The 19,125-nt window shown below is 35.4% G+C and overlaps 1 protein-coding gene across 6 annotated transcripts in view; it reads right to left on the reverse strand.

The window, feature by feature from the left end:
* LOC122521288 (fat-like cadherin-related tumor suppressor homolog) overlaps positions 1 to 19,125 on the reverse strand; it is a 311,248-nt gene that overhangs the window by 196,681 nt on the left and 95,442 nt on the right. The window contains exon 4 of one of the 6 annotated variants that reach the window (XM_043641865.1): positions 10,864 to 10,876. The exons of the other annotated variants lie outside the window; for them this stretch is intronic. The gene's annotated coding sequence lies outside the window, so the exon portion shown is untranslated. The remainder of the gene's footprint in view (positions 1 to 10,863; positions 10,877 to 19,125) is intronic. 6 annotated transcript variants of the gene reach the window in all.

A 19,125-nucleotide genomic window follows, 5' to 3' on the forward strand; every position in this document is an offset into this window, starting at 1 on the left:
CAAATGGCTGCCAGCGATTAAATCAATCCAAGAGATTTACCTTTGACCACTGACGCATCGTGTCGCATGCTTGGCTATTTATGTGAGCCACGTAATCGCGATCGTAACTCAGTACCCCTAAATATCTCTGCCACTTCATTGATCATCTTCCTATTTTTTTTTCTTTTTCTTTCTTTTTCAGTTTTTGTATCTCTCTTTCTGACTCTTCAACCTTTCCCTCAATTTCATCGAAAATTTCAATAAAATTTTTAATCATCGAAAAGCATTAAAATTTTTATCTGAAACCTATAACCTCCAATTAAACTCACAAGTGGAATATCGAATATTCCATCAAAATATTTGAATCCATTCGAAAAAAAAATTCATGACCTTAACAAGAGCTAATAATTTGATAAAAACCAAAGGTATTGTTACAAAAATGATCCCGTTACTGATACTTATAATATTCTACATATAAAAGATCATGATAACCAAATATTGTAACATGACATTCGATTTCAATCGAAGGTACTTCTAAATATCTTTTGTTGAATTTACCAATGATAGAAAAAGCAATCATCGTAAAACTCGTAATATGATTCTATTGAGGAACAAATAAATTTTCTTCTAATCAAATTGGACCACATTCTAATAACCTACTTAATTTTACATATTTTTCAAGCATACCTGAAAAAAACATTCTCTTTGAAAACTGAAAGCTTTGACTCGAGAGGTTCGAAAGAGGAACACTAGCTTTACAATCTCGAGCTAGTCCCTTTATTCTAGGGAATGAATTCACGGAAGCGGACGATAGATTTATTTTTTCCCGCCGGTTCCTCGCACTACTAACAGATCTCTCAGCTACGATGGACGAAGCTGGAACACGCCCAGAGATTAGGGAAACTACGTACTTCAACGAAACACGCGATTCTAGATTAACATCGCGAAGCTCGAATGATCGCTGTGGTAGATAATAAAACGAGCGAAGATTTACTCTTAAGATTATCTGAAATTTTCTTCCTTTTCTTCTCTTTTTATTATTATACCTGAATATAGGTTACTTTTAGTTTGCGCGTAAACTCTTTGAACATCGTTTGAAAAAATGTTCTATTTTTAATTTACCAATGAATTATTACGACACGAATGAATCTTGTCTTTAATTTTTATTTCTTCGATAAATCTTTCAAATGATCTTAATTTTCTAATATCAGTTGAAAAACCTGACGAAAGAAATCGTATATATTCGCATCAAGATATTTCACAGTTTACTCAGTATTAAAGTTTAATAAATCTTGTGATCGCGACTTGACGGATGTATAACGGGATTACGAAGTTTAGGAAGACCAGCACGAAGACGATTTAGAGGCGAACCTCGTCTTTCCACCCCAATGAATTCGTGTTAAGACGACCCACGAAAGGCTTCCCGCGACACTTTCTAACCTACACCTTCTGCCAACTATAAATGCGTCTGGCTTTAAACTCTATGTCTAACGCTTTAACATGTGTTAAATCGATGCTCCTCTATATACCCGTTCGTAATCCCATCTATCGATAGGTTTCATTATATGATGCATCTATATTATACCTATACATAAATGTATATTCTTTATCGTTTATCAACATTAATTTTATCTTTTCGATCACACTAGCAATATTTTATAATGGTTGATATTCTCTTAATTTTTGTCGATAGTGTAGCTATTGGCCAACGAGGTTGCAAATTGCGAACATTAACTTGAAATTTTATCGCAAGTAAAGTCAGTAACACGGCCGTTGACGTTGTAACGATGGTATTACATCGAGAATGTAACGATAACGTAGCCGCGTTTTCTTTCCTTCACTGGACCCTACCACAAGATTTTTCGATTTTTAAGAACGTCTGTTATAGAAACTCGTATAAGACAATTTCTGGTTTTTAAAAGCTAACGGAATAGGGTAATTCAAAAATGTTGCCATGAACTGTTTAAAATAAGATTCAAGAGCCCCACTTATATTCCACTCTATGGGCTCATATTTTGAAAAAGTAGTACGTCATTAGCATCTCAATCGCGTTTATAAAATCATGCAACAGCATGTACTCTCGCTACCACTTATCTTTACATTCTTGAATATTCATCTCTCCAATGTGCCAATACAAAGTGCTGCTCGATAGAAAAGTATCATTCTCTTTTTTCATAATAAAAAATAAAGGAAAGCGTAAGAGTCAGTAGATAAGCATGGCGATAGAATTTTAATTAGATTTTACTATACATATTTCGAAAAATACGAAAAAATCGTCTGATGCCTGAACTATTTTTACCTTTCCTTTTTTTTTCCTTCATTAATTTAGCTCTCTATTTGATCTTTCTTCTTCCTGGTTGCTTTATAAAAAAGCCGTAGTAAACGTAAAGAAGCTTACAACAAGTAGGGTAACTGAAAGAACGTGACTCGCACGTGCCTATTTTGGTCGAGTCGTATCGAGAAACGGCAATCTAAAACGACAGTACCATCACCGACAAGTTTCTTCGCATATTTGGTATCCTCTCTCCGATGTATCCTACGTACGTGAATCTGTCTCATTAAGTGAACTCGACGAGACGATTATATAATTGGCCACTGCAACACGAATCGAGACCACCATCATGATCGAAATTTATCCCTAATATTTTGCATCAAACAGAAGATTAAATATGCAAGTAAGTATATATATATAAGGTGACCGAAAAACCTTTCCATTCGGTAAATATCCAATGCATTTTGTTCTTTACTTTTAAAATGTCACCTAAATTCACGTTACAGTGTAACAAATATAGATGATTATTATCTTTCTATTTATATACAAGACAATTTTAAATGAGATTAAAATCTATTTGTCGATCCGTATTGTAGGTAACCTCAAATAAAGTCGTCTAGAATATCTCCGCATTCACGAAAAAAGAAATAAAAAAACAGCAAGTCCCTCGAGAAGCATGCAGGAAAAAGCTAAAATTTACAGAGATCCCAAATGGGAAGCTTTAATTACTTCTACGTGCACGCACGCGCTTGACGATGCGACTTCGTCGACCAGATACATTTCGGTTTCCGGAACGAGCTTTCGGTAGTGAAACTGTTCTCCGTATATTCAATTCGAGAGATTCGCTCTCTTCCGTAGAGCGATACAAGGCCGCGTAGTAATTTGCACGCAAATGGATGCGTATTTCGTCCCTCGAAGTTGCAGAAGAGGCGTATTATTTCGCTTGAATGAGTACCTTCGATATAGACAAAAATAGATAAATAGACAGATAGATATATACAATATATAGGTTTGTTTTTTATCTTCTACTATTTTAATCAAGCCAACTTGAAAAAATTTTATTTACAATTTAAATTTATATACGCATCAAAAAGGTCACGACAAAGTAACAAAAACAAAAATATCTCAACACATTTATCTGTTTTTTGGTAAAACGTTATCTTTAAAGTTTCCAGAATCTAATCTGTATCAATTTACTCTCTCATGGCTAGAACCAATCCCCAAATATTCTGTCTTATTGAAAAGAATACCATCATTCGCATTTGACATTTTACATATTTCATATAAATGATTTTTTTATTGACAAAAATAAAAACGAGCGAATCGGATATTTTAGCCTGCGTTTATTTTTTTCGAAGTTTTTCTAATTAACTCGGAAAGTTTATTATATTTATTTGCCTTAAGTATACTTTTATAACATAAAGTTTGAATAAATATATACATACTGTTCATTTTAAATATATTTGAAAACCAATGAAAGATGAGATCAGTTTACTCTCAGTAACTTAATGGATTGAATTACAATACTGTTAAAAAAATAAAAAAAAGAGAAGAAATGCATGGTAAAATTCTGCTTTCAAAATAGAGTCGTGAGTAGAGGGGAAAATGAATACGTGCTCGACGAACCCAATCGAGACAAATACAGGTGCGTGCGTGCGTGCTTGTTAACGGAACACCGGGATAAGCATCTACTTCAAGATACAATGAAACCTTCTCTTTCAAATAACCATACCCTTATTTCTTCCTACATATCTACACACATCGACAATCTTTTGTAATCGAACTTCCCGTCTTTCCGATTGAACGTAAAGTTCTATCGTTAAGAAATCGGGGACAACCGTCTACTTATTCTTAATAACTGTCGTTTATTCACAAGTCATACCGAGCAGTATTTAGAATAGTTTATCGCGTAGACTCTAAAGTGTTTTTTTTTTTTTTTAGAATTTTAAATGATTCCTTCTGGCACGTCAAACATTTTCCACTGAATAATAACGAAAGATGTTTAATATTCTTAACATATCTGTGACTTCGACGATGAGCCGTGACAAGTTACGGTATATTTCTCGAATATATAATTGATACTATAAAAATAAAATAATATCCATGCTAGATATTATCTATTGAATATCTAAGGAAAGAAAAAAATGTTTTTTTTTTTTAATCTTTCCAGTATTCTTAATAAAACACAAGATTATTCAGTAGTATAAGGTTTATACAATACAACTGACTCTTCAAAATCTAAATCAACATACGTAGAAAGCGAATCGTTTCCCAATTTCTCAAATGAATCTTTCAATCTGACCATCGATCCAATTTCATTATTCTCGAAGGCTCACGAACTAGGTCTTGTTCGCATTGTGTCTACTCTCGAGTAGGTATTAGTAAATTCGTTCCATTCTACGGAAATAACATCCCTCTTTCTGCCTTCCTCCTCTTTCTCTCTACGTCCTTTCACCCAGCATCGACTTTCCTATCTATTTATTATTACCACGTTATTTATCGTCACCGTTTTCCTTCCAATAAAAGGCCCCAGCATTGTGCCCCGGAGTGACGTGGTACGGCTAAGTTATTTATAATGATTGCCATCTTGCGATCGTGTGAGAGCGTATACTCGGTGCGCTCGCGTCTCTTTCTTTCTTGCGCTCGCGCGCGCGGGGCATACGAACATATGAACATGTATACGCACAAATCCACAGACACTCTTTACTTCGACGCGAAGCAAACAGGCACCTGTTGGTTCTTTACGAAGTGAAATATAAATTTGATGGCGATAGCGGAGGAGCTCGAATGTGTAGGCTTCTCTCGTGGTGATCGTACAAGAAAGTTAAACTCTGCACTAACATAGGATAAGAAGATGGTAGAGAAGTGAGAAAAGTGAGAAAAGGAAAAAGGATTTACAGAGAGTAGAGAGAAAGGAAGGAAATATTACATTCCTGTGGTTCGAACCTAACTTACTCTTTGCGAAAACGCACCCATTATTCTTCGATTCCGCTCTTGGAAACGAAAGTAAAATTCGGTGCACGGAATATAGTCGTCGGATGCCGACAAAGGAAACCAAATATATTCTACGTAGAAGTATTGGAGAACGTATCTCGTGAAGCATGGACCAACGATATTTTCCTCCTTCTCTTTCCGCGTCCTTTCTTTTACTCATTCCCCTCCGGCTTCCAACAATCATGCATGTACATCCACCCATTTACAAAAGTAGGAATACCTATCTGTTGTACGCTCGATGCACATTGGCTTGCCAAGCTTTATAACCAAAATCATTAAATCGGATTGTCTACTATCGATTACATACGAATATAGAAATTACAATGTATTGACAAATATAATGTGGATTATATTAATTAAATAGTTTTACAAAATAATACCTTCGGAAAATTCTGCCCGTTCGCAATGATTTTATTTAACAAGAAGTATTACTACAAATGTATATTATTTCCTTTATTAATTGAATTATTTGTTTTGTATTTATTTCGTTATATTTATCTATTGGAAAAATAAAACGATTTGTGTTTCGAAACTCTTTCGTGTAATAATCGCATATCGTTAAATGCTGGGGAAAGGGAGTCAAAATCGAGAAACTATTATATCATTAATAACTCAACTATTTTTTCTTTATTTATTCCAATGGTCCGCCTACTATACTAGAGTAACTGCATATGTAAATGATAAACTGTAATTTTTTTCACTTGACAAGCTACAAGATGATAATGACATAACATAATAAAATCCAAAGATATCGAATTTTAACTCGTTTATTGCTCGATTCGTTTAACGTTACATCTACGTTTAAAAGAATTTTTAGTGTTTCCATCAAATTTGAATCTATCATATATAATTTTCTACTTTTTTGGATGATTCCAGCATTTTTTTTTTAAATAAAAGAAAACGAACGCAAAAAATATTGGCAATTGCAGCTAACAAAACGAATGATATTTTTAGTCGACGATTATTAATTCTCGATAAAGCGAATTTAATCGAAGTTCCCTAAATGTTCGTATCGATGGATGCCCAGTGCTTTCAATTTCTCTTCCATTCCCATTTATCCCAAATATGACAAAAACGTAATAAAAACAAGAATCACGTTCGTTGAAAATTTCATTTCGTGTGTCTATTTCTTTCTTGAAACGATGAACACTTTATTCTTTCTCTTTCATCTTTCATTCAACTAAACTTATTTGCTTATCAAATTATTAACGAAGTTAAATAATTCTTCGATCGGAAGTAAATAAAATATTTTCGTTGAAAAAAAATTACGTAAAAAATTGCGAACTTAAAAACAAAACAAACAATAACAACTAAGTTTCTTCTCTGCGTTCTTTATCTTTCTTATTCGACATCTATCCATTTCACGATTTATCATTATATCTCGACAGACGACTCACGAAGTAATCCGACAAGATCTTGTCGTCGAGATAGGGAAGTTTATCTCAACGGGTGTCAAGTATCATCTGTCGTACGAAAAACACGAGGTAGCTCCTTCGTTGAAAGATGGCATTTCAAAGTTCAATCGTTCGGTTCGAGGTAATCCCAAATGGTATGAAAAGAATATTAGAATTCACTTTCCTTGGTCTCTTTCCACAGAAGTCTGTCTTTGCTCTTACATTAGTATCGCTTACACCCAACTGATGAGAGAAAGAGAGATATAAGTGAAAAAAAGAAGCCGAGAGTACACGTTGCATTTTATTGCGATGGCCTCGATAGTTCTCTTTCTGCACTGTTACAAAGTATATAAGCGGCAGCTTGTTATGTTAATCGCTTCTTTATCGACCGTCTTTTTTCGAACCGTTCGCTGAGTGTCGAAAGTATCCGTGTTACAGATGGACTCCTCGTAAGTCTTGTTCCTTGGTCTGGAGAACCAAAAGAAGAAGAGAGCAGGTAGACCTGGGTGAGAATATTTATTACATATACTCAGATCCAGATCCTTTGTAAGACTATATGCAAGAAGGCACTCTCTCAACACAAACCGAAAGACAAACATAAAAGAGAGATATATCTGGGGAAGCTATTGTGATACGATTTTATGCGATAAAACATGCTAATATATATCCTTCAGAGAGGAAAAAGCGTCGGATAGAATTCGTGTGATAAATTTAATACGATACAAATAAATATCTTAGGATCGGATATAAGAACAAAGAATAGAAAGAATGTTGACCTGTTCCGGACAGTCTCAGCATCGTTAAATATTTCGTCCTTTCAATTCTACCATCTTTCTGTCTTCATTCAAAACATCCATATCAACCTAAGTAGAAGAAAATTAATTTATTTTTCGTAGAATTTGCAAACGATAATTCGAAGAATTCGTTTTGCTTTGCATAAGAAAACTACGAAACCAACACGATTGCCGTATGTTTTACGACGAAATCCCACGTCACATTTGAATTTTGATGGCCCACAACCAGCCTCGAGGAAGATCGATACCCTACCTCGAACTAACCGATTCTATCTCTTTATATGTTTCTCTTTCTCTCTCTCTCTCTATCTCTCTCTCTCTCTCTCCTTTGCCCTCCTTCTCTGTTCTTCCAACAGAAGGCCCTATTCTGGTGGTTTAGCATAAATTTCGGTAGGGTGAGCCATACGGACGTGATCGTGGAGAAATTCGTAAAGGATCGAGCACAGCCATTGGATGATCCTTTGCTCGCTGAGAGATGGGAAGAATGGTCAACTTCAGAGAGTGAACATCAGGAAAACGGCAGCAGTCTTCTTCGGCTCGTCGAGCATCGAACGAGTTGTTTTCGGGATACGATAAGACGTATGGTATACGTGTAGCACATGGATGACGGCAGCTGCCTCGTGCCTTGAATATTTACCGGTTTAAACTCCATGCACAATGCACGAATCGCACTCAATGGTTGGGGCCTTGTAACCCCGGAGAGCTGCCATTGGAGTTGGAGGGGGGTCCATATTTAATCAACATACGTTTACCATTCTCTTTCTCTCTTTCTCTTTTCCTCTCTTTCTCTTTTTTTCACGAGTACTGCATTTTACTTATAGACCATTCGCTAACTCCAATGCGTGCCAGAAGTTTAGTCGAACAATAATGTCTAGTGACATAACGATAGCTTCACTAAGGACGACGACGCTATTAAATGTAGTTCAATAGTGTTTGCTTTGTTTGTTTGGGAACATACCATCGTTCTATCGAACTATAAAATTTTTTATCTCAATTGCGAGAACACAACAGTAACACAACAAAGGAAACTTTTAATCATAGATATTTAGTTCTTACATTGAAAAATACATTCGATTATTATTAACTGCGAAATATGAAACTACTTTATTTTTTTCTTTTTTTTTCCATAGAATTAATGACTTTCGAAAAAAAATAATAACTTATAGGCAGAATTCATTAACTAGAAACAAACGTAGGAATGAACTTGAGTCGTGATATTAGAATCCGAAGCTCAATTAAAGAAGAGGAAGAGTTCTACCTTTACTTCGAGTATTTCGTTCCCTCGGAAAAGAGGAAAAGAAAAGATAAAAACCAATTCTTTTACGGAAATGAGATCGGAGAAAAGAAAGAAAGAAGGATAGCACGGAATGGGCAATTGAGAATATTTATTCGATTATTCGTCGAATATGCGTTCTCACTTTGGTATCTATTGAAATCGTTATTAAATTCATTGCTAATTCACCAAGGAAAAGAAAGAGAAAGAGAGAAAGAATAAGAGAGAAGGATAATAAGAAGGGAAAAAAGAAAAAATAAGACAGATGGGAAATAAAAAGAAAAAAATAAGAGATTCTTTCTTGTTGAAAAGTCGAAATGAAAGAAGAAGGAGAGAAAAAGAGAAAAATATTTTAGTGACTTGAAAAATATTTCAGAGTGCGGCTCTAAAGACTTTCAACGTATTCACCTAGAAGAAGTACTAACTTCCTGAATTAATTACAATACAATAGTTAGTGTAATTACCGTGAGCCTTGAGATTTATGGATATCCGCTTAATGGTTTTCCACAAAGTTCCCTTCGTCAATTTCTACGATCGGTCGAAAAAAAGAAGAATCAAATCTCGATTGAAGGAACTTTAAAACGCTTACGACAATAACGTTTGTAAGATTTTATTATTTTCTTCTTACAACACGTCTAATTAAAGATCGAAAGACGATCAGCTTTCGCCAATTGTCATTTTCTCGTAGAAATGAAAAACGTTACATTCTTCGTTGCTTAATGAAGCTATTAAAATTCCACTTAATGGACCACCAGCGAAAAACCGTAGAAAAAGTTAACTTGTTGAACGGGTAGAGTTTACGTTCTTTACAAAATGTTTCCTACACCGGTATATTAGTCCTGCACTTCCTTTTCACGAAGAAATTTTCATTTTCAGAACCCATGAATCTCATTATTGTTTCCCTGGCAAGAATGCTCTTTCTTCCCATTTTTCAACGTGGAAGAAAATCTAAGAAGTAAGATCCGAGAGATGAACTTTCGAAACGCAATTCCATTTTATTTTTCGTTCGATACAAAGAGAGTAAAGTCTAAGGTGGAACGACGAATGTTTCCTTCCGAAAGTCATAGATACATTACGATATCGGCAATCTTGAAAGCGTTAAACCTAATATATTTAACTACCACACCGTATCTTAACATGCGTCGACTCACGGTCTACGAATCGTTATGTTTACTACGATAGAATCGATCGAAAGTAGTTTAATTAGAAATGTTCTTAAAGATACCATGAGATAAGTGGTAAAAGTGTAATTATTGCAGTAGAGCTAGTCAACCGTCGAGACTTGGATAGCCCGCCATAGTTGTACCGTCTTTTGGAATGTTCTTAATTAAATCGTTGTACCATCGGCATTTCAACCATAGGAATTAGACAACTGATAAGCGACACGATCAACCAGTTAATACCGTTAAAAGAGAGAAGCATTAAATGAATTCCTATCGCGTCTAACATAAGAAGAAGAAGAAGAAGAAGAAGAAGAAGAAGAAGAAAAAGAAGTAGAAGAAGGAACGATGTGATAAAAAATGATTGCAGCATCCGGTAGAATGTAAGTATTATTTTTAGTAGTAATGTCTTAAATTGATGTTTAAATGTGTTCGTTCTTCTGAAGAGTAACGATGATTGAATGACAATTTCCGGAAGAAGTTTCGATCGTTGATCTAGATTTAAATAGCGATAAATGATAGTTACTTGATTTTGGCTTTTTTCTTTTCTTTCTCTCGCTTTAATCTATTACGTTTGTTAATCTACAAATACGAGACAAGCGTATCGTTCGTATTTGGACCGTAGAACGCAAAGACGCGTTACAATTCTCTCTTGCCCCCGCTAGCGTTTGTATCGGGTATGGATACTCGAGATGGTTTTGCAAACGATGCAAAGGCTGTAGACCTCTCGTAACTGTTAGCTTACTCCTCCGCATCGCGGTGTCTAGTGTGTCCACAAGGAACAGCGTGGGCTATCACGTATAGACCATACTCGAGCGACCATATAAACGTATCCATTACTCGTCGTTTGCGTGTAAGCCATGTAGCTCTGATGAATAGAATACTCCTTGTAACTAGAGGGAATCCAAACCAAGACGCTTCTACGAGAACTTTAATGTAAACGAAAATGGTGAATTCAATTGATGAATAGAGGAGAACGATGAAGTGATTGGTGTACCTTTGATTCTTACCTGGAACAGAAAAAAAAAAGAAAATATTAGTAACTGTTTTAACATAAATTTATACATAAATTGAACAGTTCACAGGTCAAATCGATTAGCTCTACTTTTTAAATTTTTCTAATTTTTATTATTAAAGCACTTGATTAATAATTAATTTTTTATATTTAAAATCAATTTCCTTTATAATTAAACTTAGCAGCATTAAATGAAAACAATTTTTATGATAGTTAAATAATAAATGATACAATATGACAATGTTAATTACTTTATTAATTGTCTCTAATTTTTGTGTGTGAAGTTAATTGATTTGGCAAATAAATGGTTCAATTAGAGACGAAATTTGTAAGATCGGTCATATGAGTTATGTCTTTCAATTATTAACGAAAAATAAGTAGACAAACGAAAGATAAATAGTAATAGTAAAAAATTTGACTGTTCGTTCTATTTAGTTTCACGCAATCGTAGTTTTATCCCGGAGACATAAAGATCATACTAAACTAACGTAAATCTCGAAGGCTCGTTTGCACGTTGTTATATTCGTGCTCTCTTGTTCCCCTTCGCCTCTCTTAAAAAGCTATCTTGACGCGGTAAATGTATGCGTATACGAGGAAGTAAATGGAGCGGTTTATTACATTGGTATTGTTCGTGGTCCGCTGTGAGCACGTTACGTGCGCGTTCTCTATCGATCGCCGACGACAATGCTCCATCTTTTCTCTCTCTTTCTCTGTCACTTTTTCCATCCGTCCTTCTCTTTCTATTCGCTTAGAAGCAAGCTTAACCTCTTTTTTCTCCCCCATTCTTTTGATTCGTTTCGTCTTGCTTTGCTATTCGTATTTACTCTAAATACTCGCCAAGGAAGAAAAAAATAAACGAGAACTTGCAATAGGAAGGAGAAAATAAATCTTTTACATTCACGGATGATCTATTTTACGCTCGGATTTCCGTTTGATTTATCGAAAAGAGTGTGCCTCTCGACGCTTTCCTATCTCGTTGTTACCTATCGTGTGCTCGTTCGTTACACGTCGAGCCGATTATCGAACGACGATGAGAGAGCTTAACGAACAATGTGTACACATCGCTAATACAGATTCATCATTCCTGAAGCAGATGAGAATACTCGAAGCAATCCTTACGGAATATTAGATTGAAAAGACTGTCTTGTTTCGAAAGATGTCAAGATGATGTCTATGCATAAGTGGATCAAATTTATCTTCTTAAAAGAGGACGCGAGACTTTTTGCTAAAGGATTTTCATTCTCACGGATGATAGTAGAGTAAGAGGTAAGATATACTAGGCGTGGGTGATACGTCACAGAGAATTCCATCGATGGTGTGCGATGTGCGTGGATCGCGCAATGCACAACGCAATGCCGCAAGGATGCATATTGTCGCACCGTGGCCATTGATCACCAAATGCTGTCACAGCCTATACATCATACACGTAAGCTGTATACACACACACTCTCTCTGTAGCTTTATCTCTTATAATGTAAGTTGTAGGACAAGCAAGGATCACCTCATTGATGATATTCCTGTTTTACGATACGACAAATTCTTTTCAGAACGATAGGTATTAGATTTATTATTCTGAGATTCTTCATCAATGTTTATGCTTGTGTTACTCTGATCCGATCACTAAAGTTAAGAAACGTGGGTACGGTTAATAAAATAGATAGAAGATCCGGTCCGAAAAACAAAATTTCTTATGTTCAGAGAGGCGGTAAAAAGAGGCGATTTCTTTGATAGTATTGGATAGGTGAGAGAAGTGACTCGACGCATAGAAGGAAGAATAAAAAGATATAATACTTTTATTCGTAAAAATATAATGTAGGTTATAACTATAGTAGGAAATAAAAAAATTAATTAACTAAATATAATAAAAAACCTGGATACACCATAACAATGTAGCAATTACAAATTAATGGATAACAAAGTTGTTCTTTGAAATACCGTTTCGTAGGATAGATTCGTGAACGCGTGTTGAAGTCGAAACACGGTAAATCGTCGCATCTTCTAAAGTGCGAACGCGTACACGCTTATGCGTACTTGTAACGTCCTCCAAAGGAAGGAAATCGCAAGAGAAACGTTGCCGAGAGTTTCGTTGAGCACTGTGAGCACCAAGTGCCTATCGATGTTTCTCTTCGATTTTACCAATGAAAATCGACGAAAAGGAAATCTCTCTCTTTCTTTCTCTCTCTTTCATGGTATGCCGAGAAAACCGGGACTCGCGCGAGTTACATCCACTATGCCAAGCTTTTTTTCACGAAAGAAAATTGATAGTACCTCGGCGGATTAATAGAGACGCCCGTAAAAACGTTCCTTCGGACGGCTATGTGTACGCGCCGAAACTTTCAACGAACCGCACGTAAATCCTTCTCACTGGACGATCTCGCCGTACGATCTACGATGTCCGCAAAAAGAATCGAGTGGTTAAAGAAAAAATTTCCCTGAAAAAAAGTATAAGATGAAAAAGAATTAGGTGTACCTGTGTCGTAAAAATACCTCAAGAGATTCGTTTTATTAACGACTCTACAAATTAATCTTCTTGAATTAAATTCAAAAGGTTGCCAATTTTTCTTTCGATGGAAATAATTACATCCAAACGTTGAGAAGAAAGATTGTTTTATATATTTATTTTTTGTATTTTTTTTTCTTGAAGCAACGTAATTATTTTCGAAGCATGCACTCTCTCGTCATCCGAAATCAGAAAAGACTCGTTCAAGTTCGAGACGATTCGTTTATTCACGATGGAACTTGACTGAGAGCGTGAAGCGCAGGTATAGGTATATCCACAATATACCGGACGATCGAATCGTCGCCAAAGAGCAGAGCAAATGCACGGAGAAGTGGATTCGTAAACTCGATGAATACGAGAAGGTGGAATTTGCGTTGGAATACGTCGAACGAAAACCGGTTGGTTGCTCGGTCAGATACTCGCACTCGTTCGTTCGTTCGTTCCTTCGTTCGTTTGCCGGGAGCGAATGGGCAAGTAGTTCGTGTCGTTAGACGCCTCACAGTATACTCTTCGTCTTCTTCGAAGCATTTCTCTTCGTTTGTTTTCTTCAATTCATCGTTTTCTTCAATACTTAAAAACGTAGCGATCGTACAATTTCGAATATTAAATGTAATCCGCTTTAACGATAAAGATAGAAAAAGAGAGAAAAAAAGAGTGACGAAAAAATGAATTTTAAATAAATAATTGTATTAAAATTGATATAGAACACCGAACTTAAAAAAAATTAAAAAGAAAAAAAGAAACAAAAAAGGGGTAGCCGAGAAAAAACTATATGCAGTAAAAAAAAAAAGGATGACAATTATTCTAATTTATGATGAAACAGATAAAGAAAGAGAATGAAAAGGAAAAAGTTGATCGTATAGGACGATAAAATCACCAGGTTTGTGGGGATATATTTCAATTTTCCTGGGGAATGAAAAAAAGGTGGAGTCGACTATTACGAGGGAGAGAAAAGGAGAGAGAGAGAGAGAGAGAGAGAGAGAGAGAGAAAGAGAGAATGAGAAGGTAGGGGAGGTAGGACGACAATCGAAAGAGCGATAAATCCAACGCGATCGTGTAAATAGCATGGCACGAGTGTCGGCGGGGCATGCACTTTCTGCCATCTACCCGATCCACCCCTCTCACTCTCTTTTTCTCTCTCTTACTCAGTTGCTCTCTTTACGATTGGTCGCAATACGATATTTATCGTACACCGGCGAGGTATATTGAATAATGCGAAACGGCCGGTGCATAGAGCACGGTTTTTCATGCAGCCTGAATGCCTCGAATCGACGCTTCAAATTAGTTTCCGCGCTTGATCGAGTACAACCCAAGTCTCCCGGTGCAAATCGCGTTGCAAATCCCTGGTCTTCGTATTTCCCTTGCACTCATCGACGAACTCTCCAATAGAATATCTTTTCTCACCTTCTCTTCTTTTTCCTATTTTTCCTTTTACGATTCTTTTAATTATTTGATTATTATTGTAACTTAACGTTACCAGATTGAGAAAAAAAGGAAGGAAAAATTTGTTTATAATAATTGTTAAAGTTAAATTTGGTCGGAATAAACGACGACGTATCATTAGATATAACTCATGTTATGTGATACAAATAACGTAATTATAGAATAGAAGTAGGGGAATTGTGACGTCACGTATTCTCTCGTGGAAAATTTCTCTTAATAACATTGCTAGCACCGTACGAAAAGCGTATAATGTTTATACTAAAACTAACTTTGAAGTTATTAATTAACAGCTAATTATTATTTCGATTTTACTTTATTCTATGATATTATATTTCTATGATGAATAGAAGAAAAACAATGTACGATGGTACACGTATCTATATAGTTAGATTTTTCTATCGTCAAAGACCTTTGTCGTTTTAAGGGACCACAAGAAAAGTCGATAAAAACAATATCCTTCGTTCTATTGTTTCTAAGTCACACGAAAAGAGAAGAAGAAAAATAAAGGGAAGAAAAAGAGGGAAACCGTGTTGATAAAAGGACGAGCACCTTTTGGTAGCGAGGTTAGAATGCTTTTATCTCAAGTACGTTCTTCTCTTTCTTTCCGTAAATATCATTTTGAAATGAGAAGAATATTCCGAAGGGTCGTTTTAAGCCCACAATCTTCTTGTTCCGCCTCGTGATCGCGGAAGGAAGATGCAAGTGGTAAAGGGTCGAACGCAAAAGCCGAATCCAAGAACGTTTTCAACGAACCGCGCTAAACGGCTTAGTCTAGTTCTGAGACGAAAGATGCTAACGAATAAGAGAGGAAGTAGGCAAAGTCGGTGAGAAGAAAGAATAGATTAAACGAAAAGTCTTACGAGAAAGAGCTGCAAACAGCAAGAGGAACGACGAAATCTCTTAGAGTTTCAAAAAGAAAATAAAAAGTATGGAAAATGAAAAAATAAAGTAAAAGGATGAGGCTTCACTCGTTAGCATTTCTCGCTCTTTGTTAAAGCTTCCGAATAGGATCTCGTATTCGCAAAAGATTCGAGCACCGTTATCCCGTGATTCCGTTTTATCTATTCTTTTACGCCCTTCAATCAATCCTGATTGGAACGTTAAAGTTCGAAGAGAAAGAAAAAAATAACATCGAACATGGACCTCTTTACTCTAACCGTCTTTTCTATCATGTCTTATTCTAATCTATTTTAATGGAAAAGAAAATCAGAAATCCATTGTGAATTCTTTATATTTATTATACGAAAAGATATAAAGAAATATATATATACATAAAATCTTTTTTTTTCAATAGATTTAATTATTACTCGATTACAATGCCACATATCAGGTATCAATAATTTTAAGTATAATATACATAATGGTCAGAATATATGTATTACGATCAGAATATGAATTAATTAAGGACAATAATTAATTGAGAACAATATTGTTACATGTATTTTGATTATTATACTAATGATGAAACTAACGAACCAATTATATTTCTATCTGTTCCATATAATGTAATATTATTATATTCATAATCTTGACTATTAGTCAAGAATAAAAAGCTCGAACTCGCTTTATGATCGAGATTCCATTCGAGCGAAAATTATCTTTATTAAAGGAACACCTATGACGATTAAATACGAACAAAATTGTAATGTCGGTTAATGGTTAATCTCCGCAAAGTTTATGGGAAAGAGCACGTGTGATATCCGGCGTTTTATGGCTTTAAAAATGGCTGAAACGAATTTCAAATCGATCGTATTTATGTCGATAAGTCTTTAGAATGAAAAACTTATTTTCTAGTGTAACACCTAAAGGAGTTTAATAGCGCATTTCATCTTGTTAGTTGCATTCCTTGCAACTATTCTCGCCTCGTAAATGTAAACGCATATTGCACGCAGGAACCACACACGCCGTTTCGTTTCGTAACGACACAGCAGAAATACGTTGTGCAATAGTCTTTCGCATTCGAACGTGAACATTTATTTTATACGATACATGATTATGTAGATTTTTTATTTAAATTTACATAACAAAATTCGATATCAGGGAAAGAAACATACCCGTTTATATTATAAGACATTTAAGTTCGCAATCGATCATTCCATCGATACGAAAAGAAAAACAAGATACAATTAAAATCTAAAATTGAGAAACTTTACTGTTAAAGGAAATATTTAACGAAATAAAAATAAACTCTACAATTTTTACTTTCTTGAAACTTCACGAAACTGTCAAAACTCGCTTGATTGTCATCTTTTTTAAGATAGAAAAATACGAGAAGCACGTAAGGAACGTGTTCAAAAAGCCAAACAATTTTCCTTCGATCAGCGATTCTCGTATCGCGGTTACGAAGGATAATAATAATAATAATACTAATACTACTAATACTAATAATACTACTACTACTACTACTACTACTACTACTACTACTACTACTAATAATAATAATAATAATAATAATAATAATAATAATAATAATACTAATAATAATAATAATAATAATAATAATAATAATAATAATAATAATAATAATAATAATAATAATAATTTACGTCTTGGAAACTCGACTTACAAGATTTGAAAGTTACGATAAACGACAAATGTTGAGAGTAGATTTCTTGCGATCAGTATTGTTCTTTTCCTTCACTCTCCTACACTCCTCTCATCTACGTCTAATAACGCGAAATATTTTCACACCCCCTTTGAGAATTTTCAGGTCACGATACTGGCTGGGTTTGCACAATCGATGAAATCGATATAAACGCGTTCTCGATGTTTCACCGTCAGTACCGAAATGTCAATCGTTCTTTTCCCTCTCTCGAGAAAAGAGTGGCGAGGGCGAAACAAAATGCCAAAGATCTATCTTACGTACCGGACCTCTTTTATACCGTTATAAACTGATAATATATATATATATATTTATATAGATTTATAAAGCTATAAAAATATATATACATGCAAAATACGAGTTCGAGAGTATATATACTGAAGCGGCATGTGCGATGAATTATTACTCACTATCGGTGCGAACAATGGAGCCGTAGCTTTAACACTGTACAAAGCATTATGGTACTCACCAAACGATAGTATTATTTCATAGATCTCTAATTAACACCGTTAGCGTTCACTCCGATTGACTTTTCTTTTATCTCTCTCTCTCTCTTGCCCACCCCCAACCTTATTTTCTATTTCATCTCCGAACTTTTCAACGCCGTTCACCATGAAAGAAGCGGCACTCCTTTCGACCTAAATATCGAGATGAGCTCTAAAGGAATTCTTTAACGAAAGATCTTTAAGATCTTAACGTTTAGCGTTTAGTTCGCATTATACAACATATATCATTCGTGCTCTTAATGTCGATTCCTGTACATTCTGATAATTAATTCTAAGAAGGATGTGCCGCAATCGTGAGAGTGTTTACAATTGAACGAGAGATGAACGTAATGAATGAAAGAGATAACACGTACAAAAGTTATCGATCAAATAGAAGAATAACGATGGAGAATAATGTGTTAGATCGAGGCGATGACATTATTTTAAAAGTTAGAAAACAAGCGTGTAAAGTCAGCAACGAGTATATAAATTAACTCGACGACGCTCGAGTTCTCAAAATCCCCGACAACTTTCGAAAAAAATCAAGTCTCGAGATCGCGCTTCGTTACCATAAATTTCATTATCACGACGCGGTCTTGAAACTGTCGCGTCTTTCGGAGTAGAACGACGAAAATTTTTCTTCTTTCTTCTTCTTTTTTCCTTCCCTTCTAGAAGGGGAGGGAATAAAAAGAAAAAAAGAATCCTTGGAAATTCGTCTTCCTCGAAAGCAGGAACACGTTCTCGGACTATCGCCGTTATCTCTTTGCGTCCTTCAAGAGACAGGGAGAGAAAGAGAGAGAGAGAGAGAGAGAAAGAAACTAGCCGTTTTGCTCGGTCGTGCAAGCGTCTTCTCGGTCGGCGGCAACGACACAAAGGAAAGCCCAAAGGCTGGTAATTACCAGCCATGCTGGAGAAAGGATTCCTTCTTTCGCTTGCGAAAGCACGCCGTGGCTACTCGTACACGCAAAAACTCGCTCGCACTGCTATATAGCCTATCCGTGTGTCAGAGTTTACCATTTTTGTTAATGCGTTGTTGTTGTTAATGCCGTTTGTACACTCTTCGTTATTATCAACATCCCATAACAAAACTTCATACGATTTTATTCAAACGAATTGAAGCGAGTACAGGTGGCGAGTACATCGCAAAACCTACTTGATGAGTTTAGAAATAATAAAGAAATGAATAAAAAGGAAAGGATGAAATTCTTTCCGAC

This window comes from Polistes fuscatus, unplaced genomic scaffold (assembly GCF_010416935.1).
Source record: "Polistes fuscatus isolate 324 unplaced genomic scaffold, CU_Pfus_HIC Scaffold4, whole genome shotgun sequence".
Lineage (NCBI taxonomy): Eukaryota > Metazoa > Arthropoda > Insecta > Hymenoptera > Vespidae > Polistes > Polistes fuscatus.